Source organism: Eptatretus burgeri, chromosome 15 (genome assembly GCF_056783735.1).
Source record: "Eptatretus burgeri isolate ZD-2024b chromosome 15, Ebu_testis_v1, whole genome shotgun sequence".
NCBI classification, from domain to species: domain Eukaryota; kingdom Metazoa; phylum Chordata; class Myxini; order Myxiniformes; family Myxinidae; genus Eptatretus; species Eptatretus burgeri.
The window spans coordinates 9,385,907-9,395,906 of NC_140975.1; the positions used below are offsets into that span (position 1 = coordinate 9,385,907).

The 10,000-nt window shown below is 42.5% G+C and overlaps 1 protein-coding gene across 21 annotated transcripts in view; it reads left to right on the forward strand.

Moving 5' to 3' along the window:
* The window catches only part of LOC147011455 (uncharacterized), a 461,606-nt gene that overhangs the window by 286,877 nt on the left and 164,729 nt on the right, over positions 1–10,000 (forward strand). For 5 of the 21 annotated variants that reach the window (XR_015051918.1, XR_015051917.1, XR_015051913.1 and 2 more), the window contains exon 1: positions 9,649–10,000. This exon is cut by the window's right edge and continues 266 nt beyond it. The exons of 7 other annotated variants lie outside the window; for them this stretch is intronic. The gene's annotated coding sequence lies outside the window, so the exon portion shown is untranslated. 9 more of the 21 variants (XR_015051920.1, XR_015051912.1, XR_015051919.1 and 6 more) reach the window with 7 other exon arrangements.

Genomic DNA, 10,000 nt, shown 5'->3' on the forward strand with positions numbered 1-10,000 from the left:
TCGTGAAGGACACCGTGAGATCTTTAAATGTCCATCAACTTATGCGGGCAGATGGGACACCCGGCTTCACGGGACTATCCGAGGGACTGTGCACTTTGCAATGAATCATCGCGTCTGCGAATTGCACCAACATGGAAATTTATTTTCGGGTCGGGATTTCGGGAATGGTGCTGGCAGGATGGCCTCGGCCCTCGAGGTATGTATGTACCCTCGCATTTAAGCTGTCTAGCCTGGGTTCGAATCCTGACCCAGCTATAAACTACCATCCTGGTGTTTCACGGGGAGGATGAATCATCAATGTGTGTGCCGTCCCTCGGATTGACGTTAAACTGGGCGTCACGTCTGCCAGCATCAGTTGGTAGACGTTAAAGATCCCCATGGTGTCCTTCGTGAAGAGTAGGCGATCTGTCACCGAGTAGGCGAGCTATGGTCAAATTCCTGCCCCACTTCCTTGGTCGAACGTCAGACTTGGCCAGCTGGTTCATGAAGGACTTGGACCAAAAATTCCCCATGGCTAACCCAACAAGGACGTGGGAATAATAGTGGCCAGTAAAGGAGAAGAAGAAGAAGATCATCTGGTCAGCAGTCACACCCATTCGAAAGAGCTCAAAGGTAAGTACATTCACTACCTCTGCACAATCCTGTTGGCTTTTTGTTTTGAAGGTCACATTACGGTTAATTAATATTGAGGAATGTCAACAAAACCGAATCCATTAACCAATGGTCATGTGACTGATCCAGTGCAGCTCGTACCACTACAAGGTTATTCAAATTACCCTTAGGTGTGCATCTCCAAGATGCGAGTCTGGTTCCAAGGCACAGATTTTATTACTAAACAATGGCATCCTGCTGCCAAACGACGTCTCTGCGGCACCAATTTAAAAGACAAGTGGTCGGATCAGAGCGAGCTTGGAAGCTGCAGGTTGTCCCCTCCTGGGGTCTTCCTGCCATTTGGTGTGCAGCAGCTTTGCGTCATGTGCACGTGTTTATATCTGTTCCAAGGGCAGAACTTCTGTTGAAAAGACAGTTACGTTGTTTTGAACACCGCCCTCACTCCTCTCTCCCGACCCCGCACCAGCCCCGGGGAGCCGGGCGAGATGTATACGTGCAGTGTTTGCCCTTAAAGTCTAGAATTCCCATACTAATGCCGACAACTTCGGTGCAGGGAATGTTTTTGTTGTTGCTCGTTCTCCTCCAAAGTTAAATGACGTGAGAATGTATCTTGAACAGCATTGCTTATCCATGGTTCTGTATGCGAGTGAGAGGCCTGGATGAGAATCGTTCTCATGTCCTTATCACGACAAACACACACACATATAAATGTGTGTATACATTTTTCTTAATTTGATGTGCCAGACCCTTTGGATAGGATATGACCTGTTGAAGCAGTTTCTTGGCAAGGGTTATACTGGGTGGTTTGCCATTACCTTCCCAGCGTTGTTTATCCATGCTCTATCCTTTCAAATGCAGAGCATCAACCAAGGAAGCAGCACATGCAGTTTTTAAAGTTTTTGGTATGACTCAGCCGGTGTTCAAACCACAGATGTCCCAGGCTCAGAGCAGATGCTCTAACGATCTTACTATAACACCACCTGGACTGGTTATGTGTACTGTCAGACCCCGCTATTCATGGGGGATATGTTCCTGAAAAATTCCGCGAATATCAGGGCATTGTTTCAATTGAAAAAGGGGGGATAGGTTTGTGATTCATGAGAGAAAATCAGAAATCCCCTGAAAAACCTTGAATACACCCAACAAAAAACACAAATATGCCCACAAAAAACGGCAAATACGCCTGCAAAAAACGGCAAGTACGCCCGCACAAACCGGCAAATATGCCCTTAAAAACGGCAAATATGCCAACAAAAAAACACGAATATGCCCACAAAATACCATGGTATGGTCACATAAAACCATGAAAAGCCCACAAAAATGCAAAAAAACTGCAAAAATGACCACAAAAACCATGAATATGCCCACAAAAACACCGTCAGTATGCCCGCAAAAAACTGTGAATACGCCGGCAAAACAAGCCATGAATATGTCCGCACAAAAAAGGAAAAAACGCCCAGGAATATGCCTGCAAAAATCCAGGAATACTCTTGCAAAAAAATGCACTATGCCCACAAAAAAAACATTCAAACGCCCATGAAAACCGCGAATATACCCGCTAGAAAACGCAACAATGCCTGGGAATCTGCCCGCACAAAAACAAGAATACTCCCGCAAAAAAAACAATATGCCCGCAAAAAACCGTTAAAATATCTGTCAAAACTCTGAATATGCCTGCAAAAAGACATGAATATGCCTGCAAAAAAACACGAATATACCAGGGAAATACCGCAAAACACCCATGAAAAAACCACGAATATGCCCGCAAAAACGCCCGTGAAAATCCATGACTATGCCCGTAAAATGCTGGTGAAAATCCACGAATATGCCTGCAAAAACGCCATGAAAATCCACAAATATGCCCGTGAAAAACCACAAATATGCCCGCAAAAAAACGCGAATACACCTGCAAAAAACCCACAAATATACCCGAAGAAATGCTAAAAAATCACAAATATTCCCACAAAAAATTGCAATATACCCACAAAAAATACATAAAAACAACGAATATGCCCATAAAAAAACTCCGAATATACCCGAAAAAAAGACCACGAATTTGCCCACAAAAATACAACAAAATGCCCACGAAAAACCACCAATATGCCCGCATGAAGGCCCGTGAAAATCCACTAATATGCCTGCAAAAATGCCCATGAAAATCCAAGAATATGCCCATAAAACACCACGAATATGCCCGCAAAAAAACGCCCGCAAATATGCCCGCAAAAAATCACAAATATTCCCGAAAAAAATTGCAATATGCACGCAAAAATATACATAAAAACATGCGTGAAAAGCGTGAATATGCCATAAAAAAAACCACGAATAGACCTCAAAAACCACGAATATGCCTGCAAAAAATGCGAATACACCTGCAAAAAAGCCATGACTATGCCTGCAAAAATAAACACGAATATGCCCACAAAAAAGACCATGATACGACCACAAAAAAACCATGATACTTGGACAAACACACTAAAAAAAAATTGCAAAAACGCCAGTGAAAAACCATTGATACGACCACAAAAAACCATGATACGTGGACAAACACACTAAAAAAAAATTGCGAAAACGCCAGTGAAAAACCACGAATATGCTTGCAAAAAACCAGGAATATGCCCACAAAAAACCATGAATATGTCCACAAAAAACGCGAATATGCCCTCAAAAAACCACAAATATGCCCGCAAAAAAACCGCGAATATGCCCTCACAAAACGCAAAAATGCCCTGGAATATGCCTACAAAAAAACCAGGAATACTCCGGCAAAAAAAAGCAATATGCCCGCAAAAACCGTACAAATGCCCATGAAAACTGCGAATATGAGCACAAAAAACACGAATATGCCCGCAAAAACGTTCGTGAAACTCCACGAATATGCCAGCAAAAAACCCCGCAAAATGCCCATGAAAACCCGAAAATATGCTTGCAAAAAAAAAGTAACATGTCCAAAAAAAAACGCGAATATGCCCACAAAAAAGCACGAATATGTCCAGAAAAAAACACGAATGTGCCCACAAAAAAACCAGGAATATGTCCACAAAAAAAACACGAATTTGTCCACAAAAAACCGCGAATATGCCCCAAAAAAACTGCGAATATGTCCACAAAAAATTGTGAATATGCCGACAAAAGAACCGCGAGTATGTCCGCAAAAAACGCATAAACGCCCGCAAAAAAACGTGAATATGTCCACAAAAAACCGCGAATATGTCCACAAAAACTGCGAATATGTCCACAAAAACGGGAATATGCCCACAAGAAACCGAGAATATGCTTGCAAAAAAACAGGAATATGTCCACAAAAAACTGCGAATATGTCCACAAAAACTGCAAATATGCCCACAAAAAACGGGAATATGCCCACAAGAAACCGCGAATATGCTTGCAAAAAAACAGGAATATGTCCACAAAAAACTGTGAAAATGACCACAAAAACCACGAATATGTCCACAAAAAACCCAAAAATCCACCCGCAAAAAAACTGTGAATATGTCCACAAAAAACCCGCGGATATGTCCACAAAAAACCACGAATATGTCCACAAAAAACCGCGAATATGCCCACAAAAACCGCAAATCCGTCCACACAAAATCGCGAATACGTCCACAAAAATTGCGAATATGCCTACAAAAAACTGCGAATATGCCCACAGAAAAAAACCGCAAGTATGCTTGCAAAAAACCCACGAATATGTCCACAAAAAACCACGAATATGCCGACAAAAAATCGCGAATACGCCCACAAAAACGTGAAAAAAAACCTGTGAAAACGTGGAAAAACTGAATACACAAAGCACAGGGCTGTGAATGTCGTACGTCGCATTTTAGAAAACCGCGAGTACAGGGTCCACGAATAGCAGGGTCTGACATTATATAGCACTGTCCAAACAGCTTAGGCTACCTGGAAAATAAACATTTTTATTGTCACATTGGGCACAAGTTGATAAATAAAATGTGGTAGAACCATCATGTTTTATTAAAGAAATAAAAATGAATTGTATTTTACAATATTAATGAATTAAATTGTATCATTTGGTGTGACTGCTTTTCATGTAAAACAGCAAATATCCATTTTGAATTTTTTTGCCTGTAATTTATGGAGAAATTCCATTGGGAGGTCATTCCATGCATTCTGCAATGTTTCCCACAATTAATCTTTTTAAAAATTCATCTTTTGATTTTGTTTTTCGTTTTTCTTCCTGTCCAAACAATCCCAAAGTCTTGAGCTACCCCATGTTTTTTTTTTCATTGATTTGGAATTTCTCGTACAGCTAATATAAACCCAAGCCATGTCCAAGATATCAAACTCGACAAGACTCAAATAATAGTTTTACACCAAGAAGTCAATTCCCAGAGAAATTATCCCCCAAAACAGGTATTTCCAGATGTGGAATTCAAGTAACAATGGATAAGTATAATGATACTGGGAAAGTTACTCGATTGAAAAGCCAAAGAAACTCAGCAAAACACATGAGTAATACCTAAAGATACGTTCTGTAAGAAATGTAAATAAAATCATCAAATGCTGAACTTGCAAAATGAAACGGAAGACCAAGAAGGAACCCGAAGAAGTAAAGAGCAAAGATGGAGTCATCAAGAGGAACCTGGATAGGATTCGGGTTTCAGCCGCAACACCCCTACCCTCAAAGATGGTCTTTATCAAAATTGGCCTCCATGGGTGAATTGTAGTCAAAAAGCTCTCAATCGTGTTGTGTCCAACGACAGTCGTCATGTCTGCCACTCGAGCGCGTTGTCAGAGGACACAGGTTTGTTGTTGGGAATGAAGATGATTATTATCAGCTCTGCAACCGAGAGCAACACGATTTTAAGCATAATGCCATACTTATTCATTCGTATGCAGCACAGGGCTGTGGGGTAGCATCAATGGCTGGGAGCATGCTATGCCATTGATGCAGTACCCACTGCTGATTATGGCAGGAATTTGTAATCTGTGCAGGGTGCCGGCGATGGCTCGCTTACTCTTCGCAAAGGACACTGTGGAATGTTTAACATCCACCAACTAATGCTGGCAGACGGGACATCTAGATTATCGTCCATCCAAGGGACGGCACATACATCGATGAATCACCCTGCCTGTGAAACACTGGGATGACAGTTTATAGTGGAGGCAGGATTCGAACCCAGGCGAGACAGCTTAGAGGCGAGCATGCGTATCTATTCTAGGCCATCCTGTCAGTCCGATGCTGGACTGATGATCTCTAATGAGGGTGAAACGTATCTGCAGCTATGTTGTTTTCTCTCGTTGTAGCTTTTTGAACCATTGTCTAATCTAAGGCTTGGTACACACCGAGAGATGCTTCCTACGGCTCACGGGATCACGAAACGTCATGGTGTTGCTGTATGCTGGAGACCTTTAAACATTCAACATGAGCAGGAAAGTCCAGAAAAATATGGCCGAGTCTGTTAAAAGAGATTGTGTTTATAAGTGCTACTTTATGGGATCTCTCAAGCACCCTGAATACACAACTCTGTATTTGAAGATGAAGACTTTTGAAAAACAAGACCCATGGGGATACAGAAAAAACAACCACCTGCTGTCCTTCGTTTAATAAATAAAATAAATATTTCAAATAACAACAACCCCTCCACCACCAGCAAAACTCTTAAAAACCCATGACCGACCAAAAATAAAATAAAATGATCTGATATTAATAAATGTTCGAAGGGAAAATCCCGATTGTCCATTTATGATTTGAATCAACAAGTGTCTTGGGTTTGTACATTGTTCAAGTTGTTGAAGAAGCCTTTGATTTAAAAAATAATGGGGATGGAGGGGTACATGGTTGGGAATAGAGCAACACAGCGTTTCATGTAGAGGGATATGGAGTTGTAAATGGAGGAGTATATCGTTAAGTGTAGAGGGGAATGTGGTTGTAAATGGAAGAGTACATAGTTTAGTGAAGAGGGGAATGTGGTTGTAAATGGAGGAGTATATAGTTTAGTGTAGGGGGAATGTGGTTGTAAATGGAGGAGTACATAGTTTAGTGTCGAGGGGAATGTGGTTGTAAATGGAGGAGTACATTGTTTAGTGTAGAGGGGAATGTGGTTGTAAATGGAGGAGTACATAGTTTAGTGTAGAGGGCTATGTTGTTGTAAATGTAGGAGTACATCGTTTAGTGTCGAGGGATATGTGGTTGTAAATGGAGGAGTGCATAGTTTAGTGTAGAGGGGAATGTGGTTGTAAATGGAGGAGTACATTGTTTAGTGTCGAGGGATATGTGGTTCTAAATGGAGGAGTTCATAGTTTAGTGCAGAGGGGAATGTGGTTGTAAATGGAGGAGTACATAGTTTAGTGTAGAGGGGAATGTGGTTGTAAATGGAGGAGTACATAGTGTAGAGAGAATCTGGTTCTCAATGGAGGCGTTCATAGTTTAGTGCAGAGGGGAATGTGGTTGTAAATGGAGGAGTACATAGTTTGGTGTAGTGGGGTATGTGGTTGTAAATGGAGGAGTACATAGTGTATAGAGAATGTGGTTGTAAATGGAGGAGTACATAGTTTAGTGTAGAGGGGTATGTAGTTGTAAATGGAGGAGTACATAGTTTCGTGTGGAGGGGAATATGGTTGTAAATGGAGGAGTACATAGTTTGGTGGAGTGGGGTATGTGGTTGTAAATGGAGGAGTACATAGTGTAGAGAGAATGTGGTTGTAAATGGAGGAGTACATAGTTTAGTGTAGAGGGGTATGTAGTTGTAAATGGAGGAGTACATTGTTTAGTGCAGAGGGGAATGTGGTTGTAAATGTAGGAGTACATAATTTAGTGTAGAGGGCTATGTTGTTGTAAATGTAGGAGTACATCGTTTAGTGTCGAGGGATATGTGGTTGTAAATGGAGGAGTGCATAGTTTAGTGTAGAGGGGAATGTGGTTGTAAATGGAGGAGTACATTGTTTAGTGTCGAGGGATATGTGGTTCTAAATGGAGGAGTTCATAGTTTAGTGCAGAGGGGAATGTGGTTGTAAATGGAGGAGTACATAGTTTAGTGTAGAGGGGTATGTGGTTGTAAATGGAAGAGTACATAGTTTAATGGGGAGGGGAATGTGGTTGTAAATGGAGGAGTACATAGTTTCGTGTCGAGGGATATGTGGTTGTAAATGGAGGAGTACATAGTTTAGTGTAGGGGGAATGTGGTTTGGGGATGGAGCAGTTCACGGTTTCGTGTTGCAGGGTATGTGGTGGGGAATGTGGTTGTAAATGGAGTACATAGTTTAGTGTAGCGGGGATTGTGGTTGTAAATGGAGGAGTGCATAGTTTTGTGTTGAGGGGAATGTGGTGGGGAATGGAGGGGTATGTGGTGGGGAATGGAGGAGCTCATGGTTTCAGGTGGAGGGGAATGTGGTTTTGGGTTGAGGGTTTGGTGATATAATTAGGGTACATGGATATTGCTCGGACTGGGAGATATCTGATGTATGGATGGGTGATTGTATGCATGTGTCGTGATTGTGGTGGCTGTGAGAGGGTCTCGGCAAAATATAAATGCGCTTTCGTTCTTTTGTTAATTTCTCACACAACTCCCCATCATCTCCCCCCCCCCCCCCGATAAATAACCCTGCTGATGTTCTTGTAACTGCCCCCACTCTTTTCCTCCCCACTACTCCTCAACCCCCCCCCCCCTCGTGCAATTAAGTCGATAAGCTGATAGATCGGATCCATGTGGTGTTGAGTCAGCACAGGCCCGACGGGTCAAAGGATAATCGCAGGGTCGGTACCGTCACACAATGGCCTACTCCTTTCGAGCGGTGCCGTGGGAATCTTTACACATCCAGGAACGCTGCCAAGACGGGATAACGAAACCCATTGGAATGTGATATCACACTACACTACTCTACTCTACACTACTCTACACGACACTACACTGCACTACTCTACACTACACTACACTACTCTACACTACAGTACACTGCACTACACTACTCCACACTACACTACTCTACACTACACTGCACTACTCTACACTACTTTACACTACACTACACTACCCTACACCACACTACACTACACTGCTCTACACTACTCTACACTGCACTACTCTTCACTACTTTACACGACACTACACTACACTACTCTGTACCACTCTACACTACTGTACACTGCACTACACTATTCGACACTACTCTACACTACTCTGCACTACACTACTCCACACTACTCTACACTGCACTACTCCACACTACACTACACACTACTCTGCACTACTCTACACTGCACTACTCCACACTACACTGCACTACACTACTCCACACTACTCTACACTACTCGACACTGCACAACACGGCACAACACTACACTGTACTACACTACACTGCAGTCTAACATCATTGATAAACACACTGATAACCATTTCAGAAGTACTGTATTCGAAGATTAAACATTGCTCGGATAAAATCATCCGACAACATTTCATGAATATTTATTGTTCATTTCGTTCATTTTTCCTTATATCAGCTCCACCGATTGTGCCTCATTCAAATTCCTCAACATATCGGGGGTTCAAAGGTCGTGTGGAGCGGTTGTTTGAGGGTACAACCGTTGAGCACGCGTTGAAGAAGAAGAATATTAATGATTTAGGCGTGAGCCCTGTTGGAATGAAAAAAGGAGAGGAAGAAGAAGAACAAGTAGAGGAGGAAGAAGAAGAAGAAAAACAGGAAGAAGAACAAGTTGGGGAAGAATAAGTAGAGGAAGAAGAAGAACAAGTTGGGGAAGAATAATAATAATAAGAAGAAGAACAAGAACAACAACAACAACAACAAGAACAAGTAGAGGATCAAGTACAAGAAGAATAAGAATGTGCAGGTATGTTGTGTAGAAGTTTTGTATCATGTGTTCGTCTGTAAATCCAAAATGAGAGTTTGATGTGCTGTTCGTGGGGGGGGGGGTGGGGGGGTTGCATATTTTGAGTATGCCGGACATTCAAAAGGAAGGTTAAGAGGTGATCGAGGTTTCCTTTTGCGAGTGTAACAAGCCCCGAATCCAGCACAAATGTCTTCTTTCCTGCTACAACTACAGGTGGTAGTAACCCAGATAGCACAATGATATTAGCCTCACGTTGCAATTCCAACCTTTCATGCCAACGCTGGGCCAGGCATTGTCAGTGCGTGTGACTCGAATGGGGGTAAATTTTGGGGGTCACCATGGCAACCACAGGACTGGAGACTGAAATTTACAATTAGGCCTCAGGCCCAAGGTGGGCCATTTTCATTCCGCGGGTTTATTGGGCACGACTTTTGTGCCTCCGGAATGGAGAGAAACGCTCCACCAGGTAACCTGCCCAGTCCACCTGTGCAGTGCAATTGAGCGTCACCACTTCCTATCGGATCACCTGTCAACCGGTGATGTCCTTGTCTGTGTCTCATCCAAGATGCAGCTGAA